Raw genomic sequence first — 12,616 nt, forward strand, 5'->3', positions numbered from 1 at the left:
ACGTTTCACGACTGCAGGACTGAGGTGTAAATACAGGAGGAGGCGCTTTCAATGAGCCTAACATCTATTTATTTACTTATTTTAATAACTTTTCTCTAACAGAAATTAACCAACCACAAAGTGGAGCTGATTCATTCATGCTGAGGGAGGTATTTTGGGGTTAACACTCTTCTTTTTACAATAAGGCCTAGGTGTACGCGAACACTTCTCAGACAAGCACGGGACAAAGGAGGTGGCTGTGTTTTTTTGTCAGAGACAGATAAGGTAATGATGCATACATTTGCCACTGTTCACAGATGCAACACTAACCTTTTATTAGCAGACTTTCAGCTGCTGAGGTTCAATTCCAATTCCTTCCGCCGGCTTGCTGTCAGTGTCAGAGTGTGCTATCGCGGCTCTCAGGGCCTCTGGGGAGCAGAAAGTGTAACATTAGTTTTCTTTTACCCACAAGCAATTTGAGTGTTTTGTCTTTTTGTTTCTGTGCCTGTCGGAAGCTATAAAAGCAGCTGGCTGCCTCACACAAACCGGTGTCCCTGTCTCCGCGTGTGACATTTTTATACCCCGTCTTTTGTTGTCTGCCGCTGCTTACATTTCCCTGTTGTGTTTCTGCTGCTTGTTTTTCTTCCTCTTGTGACTTTAACTCTTGTGTCTTTTTTTTTTTTTTTTCTTAGCGTCACACCTCAATGTCTCCTTGGGCCTCCCTGAGCGCCACAAGTCCCCTAATTGACTTCTCCAGGATTATGAAAAATGAGCCAAGCTTTCAAATGGCTCATTTAGCAGAGCTGCTATCACAGAGACTGTTACTTTATCTTCAACATATTAAAAAGAGGCTAGGTGCTCTTGATTAGGAGCGATGGGGCTGCAAAAGCCTCAGCTACCGTTAGTTGACAGCTGGCCACTAATTTGCCAATTCATCAGTGGTGAATTTGAGGTATTTTGCTGCTCCTGTTGGGGAAAAACACAATATATATAAAGTTATGAATACGCAGAGAGTATTTCTAAAACCTCACACACACACATAGAGCAGGTGGATTTAGCACTCTGGAGGCATTTTGGTGCTGATACGGTCACATGCCCTAAGCTACATGTCACATAGCCTCATTCAATGTAGATTATTAAATAAGAGCATCAGCTCAAACACAAGATAAGCACTCTCTGCTGTACATGGCAACAGGTGTGAAGTGAAAGAGAGTCTGTTGCCTTAACAAGGAGCTGATTAATGCACCTCTTGTTAGATGTAGAAGCAGTTGAACTCTGTGAGTGGTTATACAGGAACTTTTGTGCTATTTCTGTTTCAGGTAGTTGAAGATGACTTATTAGTCTGGAGGGATTATACACAGTGGAGAACCATGCTGACATGGTGCCAAGACTTTGGGAGGATGCATCCTATTGTTGTATGGTGAAATATTGCTGTCATTGACAAGTTATTCAGTTATTTATTTATATATGTTACAGCTGATATGTCTTTATTTGAGTATCACCATGGTGACAGTGTCTGAGTCTGCCTAAACTCCTTGTTAATCCAAATGCAGGCAAAGAGGTGGAGCGTGAGTAGAGCTGAGGTGGTATCCGCCTGTCACTCACAGCGGTGATGTTGTTAATTATGAATTATGAATAATTATGAATATTTTGTCCATTTCTGCCGTTGAGCTAGAGATTTATTGTGGAGTCAGCCCCTAGAGGCCACAGAGAGAACTGCAGTTTCTTTTTAAACATTTTTTGCTGCTTGGTTCAGCCAGATGCTCTACAGCTGTAAGGTTGGAGTTTCAAATCCAGATTAAAGACATTTAAACCCTGAAGCTGCTCCCAGTGGTTGCACTATGAATGTGTGGTTGAATGTTAAGCAATGTAAATTTAATTACCATTGAGCTAAGAAGAGACAGGCTGCTGAATGAAAGCATTCAACGTCTTGAAGGCGGCCATTTTCCTAGGAAGGACTTGAAAATATTTCAAATACCTTGAACAGAAAAAGCACTTGCTGCAGACTAACTCAAAGCTTTGAACTACACTTACATGTAATGAGGGTTGTTTAACCGTCTTCCACACGGTGTAATGTGGGGCTTTGGCAGTGTGTGATTGATGGGCTGCAAACAGCCTCTTTGGTTTCCTTCTGTCCACTGCAGCTTAAAACGGGAATTATTATACAGAAATCCTCCTTTTTAAGAAGAGTCGACTCAAAAAAACAACAACAGAGATTTAAGACTTTCTTTTTTTAACTTTAGCATATATTCAGTCATATTGCTGCAGATTTGAACAGCAGTTTCTGTGAAAATATTAAATCATTATAAATTAATCAATTCATGAAATGAATGAATGAATGCCGCCATGAGATGGTTTGATTTTCTTGTCAAGCCCATAGAAAGCAGAGTTTTGTTCAGAGAGGGAAAAGTAAAAACGTGCATCCAAAGGTCAGAGAAAATATGTCAGAAAGTCAAGTTAGATTTGTCCGTCTAAACCCATGATCCTGCCGCTGATGACCCTCTTATTAGCTGTAGCTGTGTCAGACTTCCCGAGGTGAGAGAGGAGGTAAAAAAGAGAAGCGTCTACCTGCAGAGCCGTGTTGTGCTGGGCTGAGGCTCCTCAGCTCTAATGCAGGAGGACGTGGCCCTGACGGAAGCAGCATGTCCTCTGAGCAAGAGCAATTATGATAACCATGCAAGCGGAAACGGCTGTGGCCAGAAGAACAGCGAGACGGGCTTTGATCCGACATGCTGCCCATTTAAATCACAGCCCACCTCCGCCACAGACCCCATCCTTTAGCTACTGGGCTTTATGAATAGAGAGCCCGAGCCCTCCATGTTGGCCTCCTGTGTCATGATGCGCAGCTGTTTCACCCCTTAAAACGTAATTTGTTTCCCTCTTCCCTCCTCATCATCAAAGGTGGGTGAAGGGGCTTCTGTGTTCGCTGCACACTTCTTCCTCTCACTGCTATTCAGCCAGAATGTTGCAGAGCTCCACAGAGGCTCTGAAGGAACAAAGAATGTTATCAGCTTTCAATCCAAAGAAGTATTCTAACAGTAAAAATGAGGATCACAGTGCGAGGCAATTTCATCAGTAAATCCCTTCTTGTGATGCAAATTTCATGAAATCAGCCATTTTCTGTTGACCTTACATTACACTGCATCTTAATTAGCAGCACACATGCACAGCCTGACGCCTTTAAAGAGAAAAAAGTCTGATGGTTTTCTATTTTCATGTACTAAAAACTTTGGCTCCTTCCTCTCTGCGCCAGAGTCCAAAAACTGTTAAAACACATCAACCAGCCATCACGCTGTGTGACATGTGTTGTTCTTTATTTTCACACACAGCGTAGTTTATTTTAAGTCAATCCCTCATTCTTCATCCTGCTGCTGAAAATTCTGCTGTAAATAAACACCAAATGTGTACTAATCTTAAGCTGAAAATTGCTGCCAGAAAATGCATTTACTGCTCATATTTGTGAGAAAACTTATTCAGTTTTGGGCCAAAAGGGGATAGAGTCATAAACAGTGGTGTTTATGGGGAATTAACAAGCTTTAATCATTGAAAGGTGGCTCAGAGCTGCCCCTTTGTAGAGGATGCCAGTAAAATTATCATCAGAACTTTCAGAAATACGAGTTAAATATGTCTTGTAGTACCACTTTTCACCACTGAATGGACTAGTGAGTCCAGAGTGCCTTCAGTCAAACATGAGGAGGAGAAGATGAAAGGTGGAGAGTGTACACAGTACAGCGGGGGTGACGTATTTTTGTATTGCTCTAACAAAAGTTATTTTTTGGTTTATAGCGCAAACCTCATGATAACGATCATATCAGATTGTAAGACGTCAGTGGTCTCTGGTTCTGTGTGAAGAAGACAAATTGACCATCATTCTAATGAAGTGTCCACATTCTTGTTTAAATATATAAAATCTTATCTTGCTGCACACACAGATAAAAACTGCCAGAGGATCAAAATGAACCGCACCGCCAACAAAATAACTTTGTGTGCCTCGTCCACACTGCAGTGTTCCAGCTGAAGAAATATATCTGAAGTAGTAATTATAGGGACCTCGGTGCTGTTGACCTGCAGCTATTTTCTGTGGTTGAAAGTGAGCTCTTTATGTATGGTTCAATTAAGGAAACACAAAGTGAAGTCGTACCAAAATGTCTTCATGGAGACACCGTGCTGTCAGAGGTGTGAAATGCCAGCTGAAACACACTTTATTTGCTTTTTTGGCTGTTTTAACATCTTGACTTGACAGTTTTGTGATAGTTTGTTCTAAATTGTTCTTGTTGTTTTAATATATAGATGTTTATTTTCGGCACTCGTCCCTACATTCAGAATCATTTTTGGCATTTTATGCAAAATAATTTAGTGGCTCTCCTCCAACAAAACATCATTGTGATTGTTGCATATTCCTGTGAGGAGCTCAGAAACCGAACAACAGCCCATCAAAATAACACACAAGTACACTGTAATTTTGGGCTCTTAGCGGTTGTCTTGATACTCGTGGATTTTGCTCTTGCGACCCTACTGAGCAGAAAATTAGAGGTGCGACGTGTCAGTGAGCGTCCAGCCTGGGTCGGCAGTTTCATTAACCCGTCCCTGTTCCTGCGGAGAACCCCAGTTTTCATCACCGCAATTAACTGACAACAACATGACGTCAGAGAGCTGCGGGAAGATGGCGGAACAGCCGCCAGAGAGGTGGCTGATGGCTCTGTGGTGTTTGGGAGAAAGAGATAAAGTGTGAATGTGTGAGGAGGAGGAGGAGGAGGAGGGGGGGGGTGATGAATACTGAAGGGAACTGGAATAAAATGGAGCTTCAATTTAGAGCCCAAGTGACCCACCAAAAAAAAAAAACCTCCACTGGGTCTTAAATCGTGTGCTGGTGTGAGGAAAATGGCGACAGAAAATTGCTTTTTGTTTCCTTTGTTGTTACCTTCAGCGCTGAATGAAGCGGATTTGACTGAATATGAGAAATTGTTTGAAGCACAATGCTTATAGAAAGAAAGTACATGAAAAAGACTGAAACACATATAATACATCGATCTTATACTTAATAACACTCGATTCTTCCTGCTTTCAGATGGCCTAACTCTTATTTTTTTACCATTTTTGTTCTTTTGTTCTTTGTCTTTTGTGGTTTGTACAACAAAATGCCATTGTAATTCTGCACTTTTTATTCCCTGGTGGCGCTGGCAGCCATTTTGGATTTTCTGGACTCCACAGTAATGTAAAAATGAGCAGACACATGTGGTTTCATGCAGTTTACAGCCTGTGACTGCAACACGCTGTCACTCAAAGCAGCATAACTGTTGATTATAAACAGATAAATTATATGAGGGTCAGACATTTAGCTAAATTTACATGTCAATGGCTCACTGTTAGAGCCTGCCTCCAGTGGCCATTCAGGGAAGTGCAGTGTTTGTGTTTCAGCCCTGGAGGTTGATGTTTGGTTGCAGCCCAAAATTCCTGAACATTAATGCTCAAAAAGCATTTGAAGAGGTGAGAGTTGGCAGAAATGTCTCCTTTTTTCCTTTAAAAACCTCGTTCTAAAACTTAAATAACAACATCAGCCTTGATCAGACTTGGAACACAACCACACACAGCATTCAGTGTATATTTGTGTTCAGTTTTCGGCTCCTCATTTTCATACCCGCACAGTTTATTCCAGGAAAGGTGCTGCAGATCTGTAAACTGATCCCTTCACCAACACGCAGTAAGAGCAGAAACACAGCGAGAGGCCTCGGAACGCTGAACTATTTTGTCGTGTTTGTGGTAAACACACTGGAGTTTGTCTCCGCTGTGAGCGCCACGGGCTCAGGGAAGGCTTTACCTGTGATGGAAGCTGGGGGAGCAGAGATGAAAGTTGTAGCCAAATCTTTCTGCGATGCTCAGAAACCTAAAAGCTTGCAGCTATTTTCTGGATTGACTGATTTCACAACTGGGATGCAGGGCAGAGCTGTGCGCAGACAGACTGTAATTCTACACATTCCGGGCTTCGACGCCCACACGCAGCACAACTCTCACTGGAGCGCTCATGAGCAAGATGAAAAAGGAAATGTGTGTTTTTAAATACACTTTCCGGGCGGCTCAGTTTGCTCTGCGGCAGGTACAGAGAGACAGCATGAGTCATGTCAGCTGGTTACTGTACAGAATATTTGAGTGATTGGTTTGCAGAGGTGGTAGAAGACAGAGTGAAGCTAAATTAGCACTGGAAGTAATAATGCCCTGAGGCTAGGAAGAAAGAGCAGAGTTGAAAAATTACCTGCTAGTCCATTCATGATGTCATCTATCTCTGCAGTGGTGTAGCATAAACCAAGTCATCATCAGCTGCTGCTGCTGATGTCGATCAAATGTTTCCGATCTGTTTGTCCTTCAAGAAAATGTGTATTTAAATCTGTCACTGTAATGTCTGAGGGCACAGAGGAGAGAAAACTTTGCTAACCTTCTTTTAGTTTCTTAAATTGTCAGTTAATGGAAAACAAAGGCTTTGATGCACATGTATGTGTGATTGTGTTTCAATGACACTGCGGGAGCAGGCATCAAACTAGCACAAGGACAGGGAAATTGCTTAAAAGCCTGACAGAGCGCGCGGCGAATGCCTGAGCTAAAAGAGATTTTCAATTACTTTGTCAGCTTCTCTTTGTCTCTGTTATTTTTCTTTAACTTAAATACCATTTTCTCCCTTTTGTTGTTTGAGTACTTCTGATGCAGCCACAAGCATAAAGTGTAATGTGAAAACCAGTCCCATGTGGAACAAAGACTCACCCTGCACCACACCGTAAATGATGCAAAACACAAGTCTATTTCAAATCTTGCAATGTCAACTGGAAAATCCATCCATCCTCCCATCATCTGAACCCGCTTCGTCCTGCAGTTCAGGGTCACGGGGGGCTGGAACCTATCCCAGCTATCTATGGGTGAGAGGCAGGGTTCACCCTGGACAGGTTGGCAGTCCATCACAGGGCAACATACACAGACAAACAACCATTCACAGACACACCTACGGACAATTTAAAATGACCAATTGACCAAACAAGCACCTCTTTAGAAGGTGGGAGGAAGCCGGACTACAAGGACAAAGCTAATCCATTTATTTCTGCTGTAAACATAACAACGTTTGGAGGTCTCAGGTGGCCCAATGAGGAAGTGCGTTCAGAAGTTGTCACTTGTGTGACATGAGGTCATGTAGTTCAGAGATTCTGGTGCAGGAAGATTAATGGTAGTATTGCTGAATGCCATACAAGGAGGGTTAAACTTCAGTACCCAGAATGCACTGCCAGGTGTACGGGTTAATGGAAGTCAGTAAGAGTTGGGCGTTCAGAGAACCACATCAATTTGTATTAATTTTAGGTTTTAGAACCTTATGATTATGAAATGGAAACAAATCATGTATAAAAAGTAAAAAGTTGATGGATAAGAACTGACCTGTGTGTTTAAAAGCAGAATGGAATTTATTGCCACTTTTGTTTACACATATGAGGAGTTTATCATGAAATCATGTGTGCTAAATGCACAATTCAAACTGTGATGGTTCAGCTTGAGAAGTGACTTGGGCCCTCGGGAAGCTGCAGTAGGAGCGGCGAGGTTACGTCGCCTTGCAGAGGTACCCGTGTCCCCATCAATATTTCCGTGTTATCAGCAGTTTTATTTACGACACCTCATCAATATTGCCTCCACTCAGTGTGGCTGCCAGCTTTTACAACCTCCGTCAGCTGGTTAAGTAGATTGAATAAAACGCAAATGGCTCACTCAAGCTCCGTGCCGCGCAACTACCATAAACTCCAATGTTTGTCAAATGAGCTTCTTGGAAACATGCCCCCTGCTCCGTGCCGGCTGCTTTTAACGGCTTGGCTCTGTGTGAGAGGCAGGCGTTGGCTGTGATTTAACATCGTTTGCTCTCCCTCTCTGCTTTATTAGGGGGAGGAGAGGACCCTCCATCACTGCCGGCTCTGTCTCGCCCACTCATCTCTCTCCCTGTCAGCCCAGGTTAACTAGTGGAACTCTTAACCCGTCTTGTCCTCTTACAAGGACAACATCCCAACTTCTGTTTCAACTACATGACCTCATGTGACACAGACGGCAACTTCTGAATGCATATCCTCATTTTTCAAACAGACTTCAGTTTTGCACTATTAAATGTGTGGCTGCCACTCACAAGCCTCCGTCCACTCACACTCCACCTCTGTCAGGTAGTAAGACGTCACAGACTATATAGCTATGGATGAACCTTCCATGACATCATCCATCGGTGTCTGAAGAGCTCTCTTGAGTCCCTGAATGTCGCAGTCACCATGGTCCGTCTAATGTCCAGGTTAGTCCAAATACAGGCTAAGAGGTGGAGTGGAGTCACGTTGAGTCTGTAGTCTGAGTCACCACCCACTAGTGAACTAAACTATGTTCAGATCAGGCTGCCGGAATCAGGGTGGACGGACTCAGGAGCCTAGTGATCTGGGAGGGGGCTCAGAGTAGAGTCGCTACTCCTCTGTGAGAGAAGCTGGTTGAGGTAGTTCAGGCACCTGGTTCAGATGACCCAGAGGCATGTAAGGAAGGGGCCATGGGGCAGACCAAGGGGAGCACTGTAGGGATTATATCTCTCAGCTGGCCTGGTAATGCCCCGAGATCCTCCTCCATTTGGAGCCAGCCTCAAGTGGCCATTCATGGAATTGCAGCCCAAAATTCCCAAACCTTTATCCTAGCCAAGCTCATTGGAAGAAGTGAGAAGTTGTAGAAACACCTTCAACACACAATGCCATTACAGAATTCATCCACCTACCTGAACTCCACTCACACTCCACCTCTTTGCACACAAATTTGGAGGACTCAAGCCCACCACAGGCTGTGACCAGAGCTCTGTTGCCTTGATTCGTCACATCAGATTTAAACCAGTGAAGCCTCATGGATTCTGCGATTAAAGATGGCGTCCTTTAGAATATCAACTGTAGAAAAAAATACAAGAATCTCATATTTGGAGTTATACTCATTTCTTAACATGTAGCAAAGAGATGTCTTAAACTTGGAGACAAATAAAGCATTAACAGAATCAGATCAAATGGACTACTTGAAAGCTTGACTTTATTCTACATCAGTCTGCACTTACACAGCCTCTGGACTCACAGAGGGACCTGCCAGTGGATTAATGTTAAGCTGATGAATCCTATCAAACAATTTCCCTGGTGGTCCCCCACCCCCCAACCCCCTGGGGGGGGGGGGAGGGAGGACACGGTGATGTGATGGCAAGGCGAAAATCCCCTGCAGACGCTGACAGCGTTTTCTGGCTGAAACTTCAGACGTGGTGTGATCTGCCCATCCTGTGTCGTGTGAAAACACAGACACGTCTGTCTGGCGGCCGCCTCCCGGGACTCTGCACAACACACATCAAAAACAACCGGCTGTTCGCTCTGTCAACACCACAACACAGAATAAATATCAGATGGTGATATTATGCAACAACGATGATCTGCTGGTAGAATGTTCTGTCCAGCGCAGGGTTAAACCTGTAAGCTCTCATCATACACACAGTTTTAAACCATCAGAAGGAACATTTGAAGTTAAGGCCACTGTTTGAATTCACTGCAGAGATTTGACTGAATGTCTTTGAGGTGTTTCCTGCTTTTGTTGTGTGACTCCGGCCCTTTGTTGTCTATAACTTGACCCAGATCATGACTCAGTTGGTCTGTCTGTCTGTCTGCACGCTCTGTGTACTAAGTCTGTGTGGATATCAGTATATATAAAGTCCCATTTTAACATTTTTAGAGTTCTAGAGTGGGATTCGGGCCATATCTGGATATATCCTGTGAATCAGACTATATCCAGCTTAATTTCAATCCACCTCTCGGAGATGGATCTACCCGGATTGGCTCTAATGTGGCTCAGGTCTGAACGGAAATGCAGCTAGTGAATCCGGTTAGCGACGTACAAAAGCTGTATGTAAACAACCGTCGAACTACGACAGCTTTGCCCCGAGTTTATTTTCCACAGGGCTACAAAGGAATAAACTGATTTTTGAACCGCAAAAAAACTAAGTAACGAGCGACACAGGACAAAAAACGCACGACGCAGCCAGAACGGACTATGTATATTACGAGGCGCCACCTAGCGGTTGGGAGGACCGCAAACAAGCTGGATTAAGCCAGATTGAGTGCGGACATGCGTGTGTGATAGCCAGATTTGAAAATAGGTCTGAACGTATCCAGTTTAAAGACTATCAAGATCCAATCCTACTCTAGCTGGATTAACCTTCTCCAGTGTGAACGTGGCCTAATAAGTAAAGAGCACAATAATCATTACAAGCAGAGAAAAGTCAAACATGTCTTTGTGAGGTATTACACAATTACAAATCCATACCTTATAGATCTGTTTTTCCTATTGATAAAAGCATTTAAATAATCTGGAATCAGCAGTTTTCTTGGAGAACAATGGAGGCACCACAAATAATGTATGCCTGCATACATCACTGAATTTATATCACGCGCCTGCTGTTCACATTAAGTCCGATCATGGCTTCATAGTTACAGTGAGGACTGCAGATGTGTTTGTTTTTTTACAGAATGTTAGGAACATAAACAAATTTATAATCAAGTAGAATTACAGCAGCTCTGAACAGCTGCGCTAGACTTGAACGTCTAATATTGTCACTTAAGTTATTAATGCAGTTATCCTATAAGCTTAGATGTTAATAAATAAGCCGCATGTAAACAACAGTCTTAGCCAATAATATGCCAGTTATCCCATGATAAATATGACCGGTAGTCTGTCTGAGATGCTGACTCGTTTTTCACGCGGCTGCTCTCTCTGTTTTTAACACAGCTCCTCATTAATATCAGTGATCATCACGGAGCCGCGGCCGCTAGTTTCTTTCACTGTTGTTCTCATCCCTCACTGTCGCACAGAGGGTGAATTATAAGGCTGAGCGTGCGTCCTTCCCACTCCTTTTGCAAATGTCTCCCTCCCTGACTCCTCTACCATCTTATCTGAGCACTGCCCCCCCCTTTCTCTCCCGGCACCCCCTCCTGGCTGCTGGCCAGAATGCCGATCACTGCATCTGTCTGTCAGCAGAATACCAACTGATTAATGCTTTCACTGCGACCATTAATAAAACTGCAGAGAGGCTGCTCTAATTGAGAGGTACAGCTCGGGCTGCATTGAAGCAAATGAGAAGGATGTATACAGTGGAGGATATGTGAGATCCTAGCTGTGTGTGTGTTGGTGTGTGTTGTTGGGTATGATGAGTGGGCCGCTCTCCTTTTTGACAATCAGTGATATACAGTAGTTGCTACAGTGTAAAATACAAACAGTGCATTCAGTTATTTATGGGAGGGCTAAAGACGGCGTGTCCACAGAATATTTCACTCAGTGTGTTTCCCTGTCCCGTGTGACAGCAGCTGTTCTCCGGCTCAGAATTTGATTTTCTGCACAGCAGCAGAATCGTTGTGGTGTAGTGATAAAGCACGGGTGTCTCGGCCATTGGCACCAGCAGTGATCCACGGGCACTCTGCTGGACACACCCTGACTACTTGGCTTGTTTGTCTCATCCATCTCCCCGCCTCTTATACAGCAAAGGATTCCAGCACTGCAATAATTTGTTGTGAGGATGAAAGGGAGAGGATGCACTTGTGTTTTTGAATGAAAGTGCAGCTTGACTCGCCCTGATGAGTGCTGTGGCAGGGACACACATATATACAGGGAGTATCTTTGCCAATCGAAATGTTACACAGCACTGCGGTCCATGTATTTTTTACTATACGGAGGCAAACTAGACCTGTCGTCTAACACACTGCCAACAAGAAGGGACAGCCGAAGGGTGATTTTAAGGTGATTGAAACACCATGTGTTTAAATTGCACCACAGTGCAAGTGTCCATACTGTCTCCCACAGGTCTCTAAACAGAGCAAAGACATTAACCCCTGTGGTATTTACATACAGAAAGCCTTAATTGCTTTCATTTGTACTGACACATAAAAACTACCAGGATCAATTCAAGAGAATCAAACGCACTGGCAGAGGGAGGAAGAGGAACATTTCATGAAAGAAAGCTAGTGAGAGATGTGTCTACTTCAGCCAAGTCTGGAAGTGAAGTGTCAGAGAAGACAGTCACAGGAATCCAGCACAGAGGAGGAAGATTACACATACTGGAAGTTTAAACTCTGATAAAACCCATCAGGGGAAAATAAAAGCAACGTATGTGCCGACAGGCATCGGTTGTCCCTGCCAGTATCCTTGCAGGCTTTTGCTCGACTCTTGGCTGCGGTGGTCTTTTTCCTCCTCCATGCTGTAATTCCTTCACAATGTATTTTGGCTCATAAGTAGAATGTAGGACAAGCAGTAAGATTTATAGTTTGTAAAACTTGCCTATGAAGTGAAAAAAGGCTGTCAAGTTCTCATATCTGCAGGCGACATGGAGGGAGAGTAAACAAGCGTTCATTTACATGTACTGTGACACTGTGATCATGCAAATCAAGCAGGAAGTCCCTTTAAATCCTACCAAAAACTGTGACTCAGAGCCCTCCGGCCATCGTTTTTGTGTTGGCATCAAGGTTTATTGTCCTTTTTATAATGTACAATATACAAAAATATAGGGTACCAAAAATTCACAGTGTCTAAAAGGCAGTGATTACAGTCTACATGACAGGTCTAACAGTACACCTGGTAA

This window comes from Parambassis ranga, chromosome 21, assembly GCF_900634625.1.
Source record: "Parambassis ranga chromosome 21, fParRan2.1, whole genome shotgun sequence".
NCBI lineage: Eukaryota > Metazoa > Chordata > Actinopteri > Ambassidae > Parambassis > Parambassis ranga.